This window comes from Bubalus bubalis, chromosome 1 (genome assembly GCF_019923935.1).
Source record: "Bubalus bubalis isolate 160015118507 breed Murrah chromosome 1, NDDB_SH_1, whole genome shotgun sequence".
In the NCBI taxonomy this organism is placed as follows: domain Eukaryota; kingdom Metazoa; phylum Chordata; class Mammalia; order Artiodactyla; family Bovidae; genus Bubalus; species Bubalus bubalis.
This window is the reverse complement of record NC_059157.1, coordinates 138,060,007-138,075,439: the sequence shown is the minus strand read 5'-3', so window position 1 is coordinate 138,075,439 and position 15,433 is coordinate 138,060,007. Positions and strand designations below refer to the sequence as shown.

At 35.8% G+C, this 15,433-nt stretch overlaps 1 protein-coding gene across 3 annotated transcripts in view; it reads left to right on the top strand.

Annotated features, from left to right (window-relative positions):
- NAALADL2 (N-acetylated alpha-linked acidic dipeptidase like 2) overlaps positions 1-15,433 on the top strand; it is a 1,624,416-nt gene that overhangs the window by 135,673 nt on the left and 1,473,310 nt on the right. For all 3 annotated transcript variants that reach the window (XM_044938294.2, XM_044938269.2, XM_025283251.3), the window contains one exon: positions 4,398-4,460. The gene's annotated coding sequence lies outside the window, so the exon portion shown is untranslated. The remainder of the gene's footprint in view (positions 1-4,397; positions 4,461-15,433) is intronic.

Below are 15,433 nucleotides of genomic sequence, written 5' to 3'. Positions count from 1 at the left end.
GGAGGAGGAGGATTGAAGACAGACACAAGCACCTATGATACTTTAAACCATGCAGATCTATTGCTATAACGTTAGAAGCTCCCATCTTTTGCAGAGAGCAAAAGATACCAGAAATGGATCTTGGAGCTCCTAGATGACATTCAGGAAAATATTCTACACTTGTGGGAATATTTCTTACTCTTATTATCTAGTAGCAGTTGTCAAGGAACTGTGTTAAGACCAGGGCTTGAGTGGTAGAAGCTATCCTGTATCTTTGACCAAGCAGTAAGTGATCTGGAGATACAAATTTGACCCTGAACTAAAGTCATCCATGAGATTTTCTCTGCCAAATTCTTAGCATTATTGAGACATTGGTCTTATTTATATTTTTGGTAGGAACTTCCCTGGTAGCTCAGTGGTAAATAATTGACCTGCCAGTGCTGGGGACACAGATTCTATCTGTGATCTGAGAAGATCCCACATGCTGTGGAGCAACTAAGCTCATATTCCACAACCACTGGGCCTGCGCTCTAGAGCATGGGAGCTGCACACCTAAAGCCTATGTTCTGCAAGGAGAGATGCCACTGCAAGTAGAATCCTGAGCACCTTAACAAAGAATGGCTTCTGTTTGCCACAACTAGAGAAAGTCTGTGCAAAACAACAGAGACCTAGCGCAGCCAAGATTAAATAAAAATAAAAATAATAAAAAAATATTTTGGGTAGAAAAGGAAATTTGCATACAGGGCTTGCTTAAATTTGGGAGTTAGCATGGACAAAGACTGTTTTGGAGGAGCTTTCCCACAGGAGCTTGCCCAAATTCATTTATTGAGTTCTGTTATGGTTCAAAGAGTGAAAGGCAGCATTGATCTCAGGAGCTCATAGAATAGTGAGGGAGATAAAATATACATTGAGGTTTTCCAAGCTACTGAGGGAAAATTGGCTTGCGTAACTGTTTTACACTCAAGCTCTTCTGGGGAGGAGAATGTTCTCAGAGTTTCTTTTTTCCAGCACTCTTTTTCTGCTTCATGGAACCCACTTTGTTTCAGCCTTTTACATTCACTTGGTCCTGCACCAAAATTATATCCCCTATTGGCTTTCACAATAAATCCATCATATGAAACTTGCCATGACAGTTTGTACATTACAGATTTGGTGGGTTGTGTAGGAAGAGATCACTTTATCATGGAGCCCCCCATCAGCTCTACTTCCTATTTTCCCCATCTGATCATCTCTGCTGGCTCCCAAAAGCTAAGACTCCTAATACATGATACTGTCTTCTTTATCTACCAAATACCACCTGCTAATGGTAGTCTAATATTTTCCCCCCTTCCCACAAAAGTTCTGGTGATTGTTTTTTATTGTCGCATAAATATTATAGAAATTGCAGATGGGATGGAGAGAGAGGAAGCAACACAAAAGAACTTAGAGAGTTTGGAAGAAATCAGGTTTTAAAGTGGCAGACTGGAGCATGGTGATACAATACAGCCTGTGCCACTTTAAATCTCCATTGTAGATCTTGGAACAGATTCCTTTTAATCTCATTCCAACTGTGTGGTTGATAGTAAAGTGTCTTTCCAAAGTATTCCCAGTATTCTCTGAAGTTAGGAAATAACTGCTCTAGTAAAAGGATAAAAATTATAAAATATGGACCTTTGATAGTAAGATCTACTACCTGAAAGAAATGCAAGTTATGCATAGAATCTATTACAAGGAGAAGCACATTTATTAGGAAATGATGGGGTTATTGTGATTAGATATTAAAAAATCTCATATTCTTTATTTCAAGCACCAGATCATTGGCAACAATTTAAAAAAGCAAATACCTGTATATATTTATATATATGATGTGAAAAAAATATATTTAATATTTTACATTGTGTATAAAGATTAGCACAAATTAGTACTGCTGAAAAATATTTGAGTGACAGGATCCATATTAAATTTCTTATGTATATTACAATACAATGTTTCTTAGTAAAAATAAGTGCTATAAAGCCACTTCAATAAAACTGACACTATTTAGTTTTTAAGAAAAATTGATATTTTCCACTAGTTGGTTTAGTTCATAAAGGATTTAAAAGTATAAACAAAGACATCTTTGAGCTAAACTTAAGCTTGGGATATAGATTTTTTTCTTATTTAATATTTTTTGGGATGCTGTGTAAAAATAAAAGTACTTTGATGCTATTTGAATTTATTTTACATAATAATTCAAGAAGTTGGACAAATTAATTCAGCAGATGAATGACATTGTCGCAGAATCTGTTTCTACCCTTCTCTGCCATTCTCAAGATGTTACCTGTGTCCTAATATTAACTTTCTTCATGCTTTCAAGATGAGTAAAGTGGTTCTAGGAATCATATCCATATACTACAGCAGGAAAAAAAAATTTTTTGTTAGGAAGGTGGAAAACTTTGCTTGAAGCCCCAAAATACCTTTCCTCCCATCTTGTTGACTAGATATGGGTAACCTATATACCCTTAAATCAGTTCCTGGCAAAGGATATGGGTTCACTATGATTGGCTGAGTCTAATCAGAGTTGTCTTGAATCTGGGCATAATCAATCTTCTCAGAGCTGTTTGGGAAAAAAATATAGACACCTAAGATGAATCAGGGCTCTAAAGAAGAGAAAGCAGTGGGTAGGAAGCCAGTAGCATCTGTGGGAAAAACAGCATCAGCATTTAGGCTGGTGCTTCTAAACCCTAGCTGCACATTAGAATTACCTGGAAAGCCTTTAAAAAAATATGTTGATTTACTTGTGTTGGGTTGCACATGGATATTAACATTTTACAAAAATGTTCCTGGTAATTTTAAGTTTGAGAACCACTGCACTAGGTAATTGAGGATAGAATAAAGAAACAAAAACCTTCATGAGTCTGCATACGTTAACTGCTCGAGCAGTTTTCCATCTCTACTAAGCAGTACCTGAAGTTACCAGCGACCATCAGAGTAAGGTTACCAACACAAATCTTAGACCACAGTTAATCTGCCAACCTGAGATGATGTTCACTGCCATGGTCAGTGAACATTTTCTGAGAATGCATGATATTTGGGTACTTAAATACCCAGACAGCCTTCACAGCCAAGCTGAGATGGTGTTTTATGTAAAGGTAGGAACATTAGTTCCATTTTTGTGATGAGAAAGCTGAGTTTCACAGAGGGAAGAGATAGAACTAAAGGTTTTATCTTAGAATTCTTACAGCCATGGTTTCCTCCTACTTATTTATCATTGCTACTTTTGTTGTTATATTTGAGAAAGATGTTATTTGTTCTGGTCAAAGTAAAACCTTGTAATTATAATAACTATCGTTTATTAACAACATATTATGAGCCAAGAACTTGTGCTAGGTGCTTTGTTCCTGCCCCAACATTTATTTAATCATTACAGAAATAACATGCAGTAAATAGTACCAACTCTACTTCATAGAAAAGCAAATTGGAACCCAGAAAGTTTGTTACATCTCTGAGGTTTCTTATTTAGTTCATTTCTCTGTGATCTAGAATTTGAACCCATAACGCAGTGAAATGCCACAATGTGTTTTGCTAGCACAAAGATTTGATTTTGTGCAGCTTATCAGTTCAGTAAATATCTATTGGTTGACTAATAGGTGATAGATGCTGGGCTACCCTGGGTTAGATTGTATTTTCCTTGCACAGTATAATTTACATTTTTTAAAGAAATGGGTTAAGGACAGTTACTTTCCACCAAACACTTAATATATGATCAAAGGAAAATTGAATGAATACATGAAGTGGAATCTTTAGACTGCTTAATTTGGAGTTGCTCAAATTTTTAAGACTAGTGAAACTACCTTGGCAATAATTTCCTTTTCCAGAGGAACTTGTTAAAACATAGAAAGTAAAGTCTTTAAAATATATCTTATATTGTACTCTGTGATATTTTCAAACAAATATTGAGTTACTGGAAAGTGTGTCTTGAGTTGTTCAATCACATACCATATTACTGTTTTTGATAAAAGAGTACTTTTTTAATAAAAGACATAATTGGTCTGTATGGCTGACATTTATTTAGATACTTGCTTTAGAAAGTTTTCTTCTAATTGAAAGATAAGAGGAAAATCAACTGAACAATAGCTATTAAGGACTGACTGGTTTAGTTTTCACAGAGATAACATTTTCCAAATTACTGAGTTATGATATTGAAAATGAAGGGCAGGCTCCTTGTTGGGAAAAGTGTTAGAATAGCCCTAAAGCAGAATCTCATTAAAGCAACTGTCAGGATTCCTGTATTTTCCCATCACCTCCCCTCTTCTGTAAGAAGCAACTGTTGTTTTGAGGGAGTGTACTGCCAAAGAGGCATTTACAAATAAATGAAAAATGTCACAATTGATTTCACTCCTTCCAGAATACTGTGTGTCAGCTTTGTCATAAGCTGTCTTTGTTACTCTCTGTTTTAGATCTCCCAGCTGGACATTGGAAATAGCTTTTGATGGTTTAGGGCCTCTTTCACTTGACCTCAGGTAAGCCCTCTATTGGTGACATTTTATAAATATTTGTAAAATGGTTTGAGGAGTTGAGAGTATAAAAACCTTTTTTTATCTCTTTTTCTCTGTAACGGCTGTTTTTGTCAAAAAGCATTTCGATGTCAATATTGTTTGCTTGCACTTTTGGACGTTAGAGAGAATTATTCTATGCCCTATGGAGTATCATAAAATTATGCGACTATAATTCACATTCTCTTTCCTAATGCAATAATTTGTTATTATCATGCTTAATGTAAGAATAATGCCAATAACAATTACTTGGAAAAAAGACATGTGATTATGCTTTTCCTATATCTTGAAATAGATGTCCAAATTTTTATCCCTCTTTCTTTATAATATTATCTTGGATACATGTCTTTCAAATGACTTATATATAACATTGTTGATACACATTCTTTATCGCCATCGCCATAAACTGGTCCATTGGCATTACTACTGTCATGCTGGCATTAGTGAGGACTTACTCGGAGCCATGCTGTACACTATGTACAGCTGAACACTATGCTGTACAATTATATGTTTAGCTTATATAAATGTATCACACTGATTTTTGAATCCTAAGTTAATATGGATTCGAAAAAGAGAAACTAATTAGAAATTGCTAGCAGTTGTTATTTTCATTGTGTATATTAAAGAAAAGTAAATATATAATTATACTTTAAGAGATTTTAATCAGTATATTTAGTTATACATCATGGATCATTTGGGATTATTTAGCTTTCTACCTCTGGAGGAGGAAATAGCAACTTATTCTAGTAGCCTTTTCTGGAAAAAGCCCATGAACAAGGAGCCTCGTGAGCTACAGTCCATGGGGTCGCAAAGAGTCAGACATGACTGAGCACGTATGCATGCACGCTTGTAGCTTTCTACTTGAAAGATAATGGAATGGATCATTTAGCAATATTCTGTTTCTCTTGTAAAACAGAAGTTGAAGCAATTCACTCATTCATGCAACAAATATTTATTGAGCACCTACTAAGCATGAGCTACTTACACTGAGGATATAATGGTGAAGAATAAGTATCTTTTTCTCAGGGACTTACCGATCAGTGGCAATCAGTCAAGAAAATAGGCAAGTACAGCATTATGTGATGTTGTGAAAACAGTACAGGTAAGCATGGGGTACAAAGTGAGGAATAAAGTGGACCTCTAAGTTGGGCTAGAGATAAATTCTTAAGGACAAATGTGGAAGATATTAAATTTTGGTTACAAAATAGTTATGGTATCTGGCGTGTAGTGTTTCAGATAGGGAGGTATGTCTAAAGGGGTACCTCAAGAATGTCCTTCTGAACCACATCAAGGAATGCAGACATAATTCTGAATGGTAGCACTTAAATTGGAAAGACTTCATCTGATACTGAACATTATCTTCAAATCAGGCTGACCAGATTCTAAGGCCAGCTTCCTATATCTAACAACCAGAAAGGCGAGCCATTTTTCTTCCTGTATACCTACATAAATAGAATATACTTCCTAGAATATAAAGTCTTTGTGAGCAAGGACTTAGACTGATGCACCTTGTTTTCCCAGGATCTATTGCAGTACTTTGCACAGAGCAGGCTCTCAGTGCTTACAGTGTGTAATGATGGGATCAAATGTAAAAGTCTGGGGAATGGGTAGGTTGAGCCAACAGAGGGTCCCCACAAAGACTGACTACTTAAAACCCATATACTCCTTTTTCTTTGATCAGTTGTCTCAAATGGCAGAATTGATCTCTGCATTTCCTCTTGATTTTTAGATTTATAGTAAGGGGACTCCATCAAAAGCAATATGACTTATAATTTTAAAAAATAATGTATCAACTTGTAAATAAAAATTATATGGCCTCATAAATTCTCTTTGAAAACATGAAAAAGTTTTGGAGAAAACTAAGATTGAGTGAAAAAAATGATTTTTAACAGAAAAAGAAATCAATATATTCCAAGTTTTATTTAACTCCAGAAAATTATATAGTCAAAATACATTATAAAACTTTCTTTTATAATGAGAAAGAGATGAAATGGTAACTATCATTAAATTAATGGGTTCAGTTATAATAGTAAATTCTGTATTTCTTACCATTGTAAAGTCCTGAATTCTAGAGACTTTGCTTTGACCAGCTTTTCTGGGGTTATTCCTTTAAAATATGCTGTCCTATTGTCCACTCTAGTATTCTTGCCTGGAGAATTCCATGGGCAAAGAAGCATCGTGGCCTACAGTCCATGGGGTTGCAAAAAGTCAGATACGACTGAGCAACTAACACTCCTACACTGGTCACCTTGCTGCCAGATTGTCCTTGAAATCATTTGTGAATTTTTTTGGTATAGCCACAAAAAAGTTCTGGAAGGACTAAGACACTCACTCAAGGCTGCACAGAGTAGGGTATTAGCTCTCATTTTTTTTTAGTGGCCTAAGGATAGATAAACTCGAAGTTTCAATAAACTCAGTAATTTTGGTAAGACATTAAAAATTTTTTTCAAATGAAAATAAATTTTAAACATATAAAATCTAACTGTATAACATATTTAAGAAATAAAATATGAACGAGAATGCCAGTTTGCACATGGAATCTGTCCACCATCCATAGGGTAATGTTAACATTTTGCAAAGTGAAGATGAGGTAGTTCTCAAAGAAATGCTGCCTAATGTTTTGGAAAAATGGACATTTCTCTGGCTTGCTGTTACTCAGAATACAGGTTAAGAATAGCCAAATTAAAGAAAGTCTAATGAAAGTAGAAAAGAGGTATAAAAGAGAGCAGTAGAACTGGAGAATATTGAGAAAGATCAGGAAATACCACCCCCAAAATAGTCTTGTTTGACATAAAAATGACTTTTTTGTTCTTAGTCTTTATTTTTATATTTTTTATAATTTTTATTGAAGTATATTTGATTTACAATTCTGTTATAGTAGCTTCAGATGTACTCCAAAGTGAATCATATATCCACTTTTTTTTTTTTTTTAAGATTCTTTTCCCATATAGGCCACTATAGAGTATTAAGTTCCCTGTGCCATACAGCAGGTTCTTATTAGTTTTCTATTTTCATACAGTAGTGTGTATATGTCAGTACTTTGGAATTGGGCATTACAATGATTTTGAGTTGACTGCATTTATGTTCTGAGATTCCTTATTTGCCTAAAAGCAGAGTCTCCTTAAAGATCTCAAAAGTCACTAAATCTTCTTCAGAGCATGTGTAATCTCACCACATCCAAACAAATTTTGTTACAAAACTGGCATATCCCCATAGATTTGTCTAAGATCTTTTTTTTTTTTATTATCATTTCAGTGTGTCATTTGTTTTTCTGTAATTGCCTTTCCTCCCCATTCCCTTCCCCTAGTGAATTAGATATAAAGTGAAGTGAAGTGAAGTGAAAGTCACTCATTTGTGTCCGATTCTGTGACCCCATGGACTGTATAGCCCATGGAATTCTCCAGGCCAGAATACTGGACTGGGTAGACTTTCCCTTCTCCAGGGGATCTTCCCAACCCAGGGATTGAAACCAGGTCTCCCACATTGCAGGAGGATTCTTTACCAGCTGAGCCACAAAGGAAGCCCTTCAGACCCCGAATTCCAACCATTCCTTTGAGGTATTCATTGCTGAGTGCTTCCTTGTATATGCCCTATGCACATGAAAATGAATTTGTTTTTCTCTCATTCATCTGTCTTTCGTCAGCCAAATTTACAGGACCAAGCCAATTAACCTAAGATGGGGAGAGGAAAAAAATTTGCTTCCTCCCTACTAATTGACTACTTAGGGTTCCATAACACACAGTCACACTGAGTGCTAAGGACTTCACTTTGGAACAGTCACTGTAAGAACTTGCTTCCCATATTAAGGTTACTTGATCTAAACTGACTCTTAGTATCTGATCTCAGTTTAGCAGCCCCGCCTCTAGGCTAAAGCTGGTCCAGGTGAAATGATACTAATGAAGAGATCAAAGCTGAACCACAGAGAGGTTCTAATTGTCCTTATAATCCTGCTAAAGGGTTTTAGCAAAAATACGACCTGCTGTCTTTAACAGCAAGTATGATTTCTAGTTGTAAAATGAAAACTTGATTACTTCCTTTAAAGTAAGAAAGTACCCAATCCTAAATTCTTCAAGAGCATCTTTTAACAGCAAATTTCTAATAGATAAGACAAAAATGATTGTTTTCTTTACCGTGACAAGAGCTCAAACATATCAGAAGCACCACTAACTCCTTTATATATTTAGAGTAGGACAGTGAACGAACAGCTCATAAAATAGGCTTTCTTCTAGTAAGAGAAAGAAATTTTTTAAAAAAGAAAGAGAGGCAGACGATGTGGCCAGGTCAGTCAGTGGGATGTGTAAACAACTGTGAGCTGGACAATTGGTGGAGGGTTGGCCCTGGCTGGGCCAGGTGGTGGGAACAGTGTGAGGCGCTTGCTGCCTTGTTTCAGGGTCATTTCTTGTGCTTATTCCGTCTGTTGGTTTCCTTCTTTTTCGTCCACCTTCTGACTTGGACAGCACCTGTTCTGTACCATTACCTTGGCAGGCAGCTTTCATGTACGTTTTAACAAATTCTCTGTGCCAAATTCTCTCCTTAAGTTATCAAAGGCAATTGTTAAAATAACTTGCGGAGCAAGTGAGACAAAAAACAGTTTTCTATGAAGACTTGATAGTCAGGTATACTACTGGCAGGAAGACTGCTTGTGAAATTTACACACAACATGTGAAGCTGGCTTGTTGTTGAGAGGAATGTTAATTGTTTTTAATTGTCTGAAAAAAGGGGTATAAATCTCCTCCATTCTGTTGCTGTTTATTGGCTGTCTATTCATGCTAACATGCCCAGTTTGGTTTCTCTTTTTCTTTAATAGAACTCTGCAAATATCCAGGAACTGAGACAAAAACAGTTCTTTTTACATTAGGACATTGCCTTTTCTCAGCAATACAGTGTGGCTTATGCTAACCTGTTGCCTGGAGACTAGGGACTTTCCACGTGGGTTTTCTTAATGATAGTTATTTTGAAAATTTTCTATAGAAAATTTGATATAATTTTTTTCTTTGTAGCTGCACTCATTTATGTACCTTTTGCCTTATGGAGATGGAAGGGTACAATCAAAACATCCATTAAAATTGGAATAATACAGTTTTAGGTGGGACACATAGTCCTACTAGAAGTAAGATTTTGCACATAGGAGAACCAAAGCTTTTCTCACACTTTTTTTTATCTTACCATATCTCTTTTCTTTAATCCTAAACTTACTCAATGTTTAGTCCTAAAATATTAACAATCAGATAACATGAATTTCAAAGTAAATTTTTCGGAGGTCTATTATGCCACACTCCACTTTCCATTTAATTTTAAAGCCATTTAATTTTAATTGGGAATGAAGTAAGATATTATGAAGAGAATTTAGTGATGAATTCTGGTAACAGGTTATTTTTGATTACCATGTACCTGAATCAATATTTTATAAAATTTTAAAATTCTGACTTATTTTTTTCTAAATTAGAAAATTGAAATATGTGACAAAACAACTAAAGCACAGATTCAGCTCAGAAGGATGAAAGGTGATGGTTAAATAACATAAAGGCTTAGTCAAGGTATCTCACAGCTGTAAAATTACAATATGTTTATTTACTATACTTAAAGTGGGTTAATCAATCAACCATTCAACATATCTACAGTATGAAGGATGTGTACAAAAATGCACTGAGTGCTATAAAATACATATTTTTAAACAATCCAAAAATGTTACTGGGCTTCATTTATGATTTTAATTATTTTAGAATATAGAGGAGTTCAGTGTGTTTCCTGCTATGGAAGTTTGTAATTATAGGAAAACAGAATAGGCAGCAAAAATATAATACAGAAATAGAGACTAGAAACATACTTAAACAGATGTTAATTATGAGGTGAAGATGATGTGAGAGTCATTAGAAAAGGGTTAAACCTGTGCACTGTGGAATTTTGAGAGGTGTTTTAGAGGTACACTATGGTTTGAGCTGGATTGTAACAGATGAAAACTGGGTAACAAATTGTAGAGAAATAGAAATTTTTGTTTGGGGGAGTGGGGTAACCAAGTAGTGCAAACAAGGGCAGTCCATGGTTTTGCAGTTAACATGAGGGAGAATGGCAGTGCAGGAAGGAGGCATGAGCGACTGGCACAGAGTATATGTCGTGGGAATTTACTCTATGTGAGGAGAAGTCAAGGAAGGGCCTTCAAGGCCAGGCAGTGTGCTTACAGTGGACTGCTGTAGGTTCTTGGGCTGGAAGTCCTGTTATGAAGATAGGATCTTCTGTGGAATGAGGCTGAGCGGGGACTAGAGGCAGGATGTCTGGCTGGGAGGGAGTTGTGGACATCTATGCACAAGAGAAGTAGGCTGCATTAGGGTATTGATGGGGGAGTGAATGAAGAAATACAGTGGAAGTAATTAAGCCATATTTTACTGATTTATTTACAAATATAGCACAACAATTAACACGTTCCAGAGACAGTAATTAACAATCAGGTTAAATTACTTTGATTACCTCTACATTTAATGAAAAGCATTTTAATAAAGCTTCTTTCTACAATATTTTATAGCCACTCTACATAGTTACTCATTTCCTGATGCTCTTGTTCTTTCCTTCTTCGACATCTCTCACCATTTTTCTCTGTCCTCTTCCACTTTCTCTTCTAAAGAAACAAAAATTTAGGTGCATTCTATTAGGTTAACTAAATAAATTAATCACCATTTTATAAAAGTATTATCTTAATATAGTTTAAACAGCATATGAGCTTAAAATGTAAAAGTAGCATTTTTATTAAAAATAGCATTTAATATTTCTTTCCAGGCTGCTCTGGAGACAATGATTTTCAGCTGTTCTTTTTCTTTTTTTCTTTTTCTGAGGTTTAAGTAATTTCTTGATTATAAACAGTTGATACTATCTGTTGACTTCTTGTTTTGTTGATTGAGAATTAATTTTTTTAAGATTTCACACCCAGCCATACAAAATGTCATCCCTTTTTAAAAAATTACAAAGTTATATCACAATTGTTAATTCAATTGTCTTTACATTAGTAATAATAAATGAATATCCTTTACTTCTAAGCCAAGACATATGATATTTTTCTTTCACATATATTTCTAAACATTAACCTCTTTGCTTTTTTGTTTGCTTAATTTGTATATATCTGTTGCTATTCATTCCCAAGTGTTCTATAGAAGATCTATTAAATGGCTATTAATAACATTTTGCAATAATTTTTTTGTTCTTCTCAGAAAAGTTTGGCCTTGAATGGCTTTATTTTTAAAGACAAATAGAGGCTAGATTAAAGCATTTAATCCTCACCTTAGGATGCGAGAAAAACCAAAGAATCTAAAAGAAACTAGGGAGTGTTCTTTTGAAATAGTAATGAAATAAACTCCTCTTAAACTTGATGCAAGAGAGAGAAAAGTTAACAATAAAGAAGGGGAAAGATTCAGATGAAACTCATAAAATGCTCTATTGGCTACATTGAAGTTTTTCTGATTTTGGCCTGGAGATATTCCTGTCGATCAATTGTGGCCATTGTTTCTATGCCTGGTACAACTGTCATTCTGGGATATTTCCTGCTTTTTTGTATTAGGATGTTGTCAGTGAGTTCAGTTGCTAGGTTGTGGCCGACTCTTTGTGACTTCATGGACTGCAGCATGCCATGCTTCCCTGTCCATCACCAACTCCCAGAGCTTGCTCAAACTCATGTCCATTGAGTCAATGATACCATCCAACCATCTCACCTCTGTCGTCCCCTTCTCTTCCCACCTTCAATCTTTGCCAGTATCAAGGGCTTTTCCAATGAGTCATTTCTTCACATCAGGTGGCCAAAGTATTAGAGCTTCAGCATCAGTCCTTCCAATGAATATTCAGGACTGATTTCTTTAGGACTGACTGTTTTGATCTCCTTGCAGTCCAAGGGACTCTCAAGAGTCTTCTCCAACACCACAATTCAAAAGCATCAATTCTTTGGTGCTCAGCTTTTTTTATAGTCTAACTCTCACATCCATACATGACTACTGGAAAAACCATAGCTTTGCCTTTGTTGGCAAAGTAATGTCTCTGCTTTTGCATATGCTGTCTAGGTTGGTCTGGGCTTTTATTCCAAGGAGTAAGCATCCTTTAATTTCATGGCTGTAGTCACCAACTGCAGTGATTTTGGAGCCCAAGAAAATAAAGACTGTCACTGTTTCCATTGTTTTCCCATATCCAGTATTGGGACTGGATGCAATGATCTTAGTTTTTTGAATTTTGAGTTTTAAATCCACTTTTTCACCCTCTTTGACTTTCATCAAGAGGCTCTTTAGTTCTTCACATTCTGCCATAAAGGTGGTGTCATCTGAGTATCTGAGGTTACTGATATTTCTCCCAGCAAACTTGATTCCACCTTGTGCTTCATCCAGCCTCACATTTCACATGCTAAGCCTTGACGTACATCTTTCCCAATTTGGAACCAGTCCATGGTTCCATGTCCAGTTCTAACTGTTGCATCTTGACCTGCGTACAGATTTCTCAGGAGGCAGATCCAGTGGTCTGGTATTCCCATCTCTTGAAGAATTTTCCACAGTTTATTGTGATCCACACAGTCAAAGGCTTTGGCATAGTCAACAAAGCAGAAGTAGATGTTTTTCTGGAACTCTCTTGCTTTTTCGATGATCCAGCGGATGTTGGCAATTTGACCTCAGGTTCCTCTGCTTTTCTAAAACCAACTTGAACATCTGGAAGTTCATGGTTCATGTACTGTTGAAGCCTGACTTGGAGAATTTTGAGCATTACTTTACTAGAGTGTGAGATGAGTGCAATTGTGCGGTAGTTTGAACATTCTTTGGCATTGCCTTTCTTTGGGATTGGAATGAAAACTGACCTTTTCCAGTCCTGTGGCCATTGCTGAGTTTTCCAAATTTGCTGGCATATTGAGTGCAGCACTTTCACAGCATCATCTTTCAGGATTTGAAATAGCTCATCTGGAATTCCATCACCTCCACTAGCTTTGTTCATAGTGATGTTTTCTAAGGCCCACTTGATTCGCATTCCAGGATGTCTGGCTCTAGGTCAGTGATCACACACTATTGTGATCATCTGGGTTGTAGAGATCTTTTTTGTATAGTTCTTCTGTGTATTCTTGCCACCACTTCTTGATAACTTCTGCTTCTGTTAGGTCCATACTGTTTCTGTCCTTTATTGTGCCCATCTTTGCATGAAATGTTCCCTTGGTATCTCTGACTTTCTTGAGATCTCTAGTCTTTTCCATTCTATTGTTTTCCTCTATTTCTTTGCACTGATCACCTAGGAAGGCAATGGTCAATTAGGATGTGGTACCTGCATCTAATTTCTGCCTCCAGTGATTTTCTAATAAATGGTGCCTGGGAAAGTCTTTTGTCTCCTCATAAGCTAGACGTGTCTTACTCTATCCTTCTGCTTGACTGATGGTTTGGATGATCATAAGCTGCTTCCTTTCAGTGTTCTGAAACCTCTACTTTCCAGTAGTCTTTCTGAAGTCAGAGGCCTACTACTCTAATAGTAGGTGCTTTTTCTCTTAAGAAGTTTTTGATCTCTTTATTGGACATCTGTTTGCCTTTTCAAGGGCTTCCCAGGTGGCTCTAGTGGTAAAGAACCTCCCTATAAATGCAGGAGACATAAAAGATGTGGGTTTGACCCCTGTGTCAGGAAGATCTCTGGAAGTGGAAATGGCAACCCACTCCAGTATTCTTGTGTGGAGAATCCCATGGATAGAGGAGCCTTAGTGAGCTGTAGTCCATAGGGCCCAAAGAGTTGGACATGACTGAAGCAACTATTCATGCATGATATGCCTTTTCAATCTGAATTTTCAGTTTGGCATTTTTCTTATTGTAATACTACTGTGATTTTCTTTCCTCTTTATTTTAGTGATCTCTATTGAAAAACAATGCTGGCTATTCTGGATTAGTTCTCTGACTTTTTTTCTTCTGTTACTTTCCATTTCTTTTCATCTCTGGTGGTTTCTTTGATTTTGTCTTTTTTATTATTTTCTTAATTTTTAGGGACTGTATTCTGTGACTGTTCCTATTTTATGGTATTCTGTTCCTGTTTTATGCTGCACTATAGTAATTTTATGTTGTTGAAATATTTCTCACTCTGCACAGTCTGTTTCCTCCTGGTTCTTTTTTTTTTTTCTGTCTGTTTTTATGTTTGAATCATTCTCCCTATACATCTATTTTAAGAATAAACAGTAAAAGCTGATAAGTATATGCTTAGATGAGGTTTGGTAAGCTTCACTATAGAATGGTGATGAGCAAGACTTTTCATTGTCAGTAACTGATGATTTTATATTTGTGTGTGTGTGTGTGTGTGTGGTGGTTTAGTCATTAAGTCATGTCCGACTCTTGTGATCCCATGGACTCTGCAAGGTTCCTCTGTCCATGGGCTATACCAGGCAAGAATGCTGCAGTAGGTTGCCATTTCCTTATCATATATATATATATATATATATATATATATATAGTACATTTTATAACAACCCAGAAAAGTAGATGTTTTTCCCATTTTAGTGTTGAAAAAACAGAATCAAATGGGACTAAGTGGTTTTCCAAGGTTACATATCTCATTAGGTTTATGTGAATCAAAATCTTGCATTCTAAGACATCATTGCCTAATTTTTTCCCTCCGTAGCTACAGTTCTGTGTCAAGTGGCATTATGGTAGCATTTTGTGAAGAAAAATCACAGCTATGTTAAGTAAAGACAGCTTAACAGAAGTGTAAATGCATTTGAAATGTCCTCTTGTAGGCTTTCAGTTTATAGCATTTAAAATGAATGTTGGACTAGTAAATTACTAATAAATTACTAGAGCAATTTAAATTCTTCATCAGTTTGTACTTTGCTAGTGTTACCATATTCTTGAAACATAAAGCCAGAAGTGGAAAGAGAGCCACCTTCATAAACTGTAAAATTTAATAAAAATATGTATAACCTTTTGAGAAAATAATTTGGTAATGTAATATATATCAAT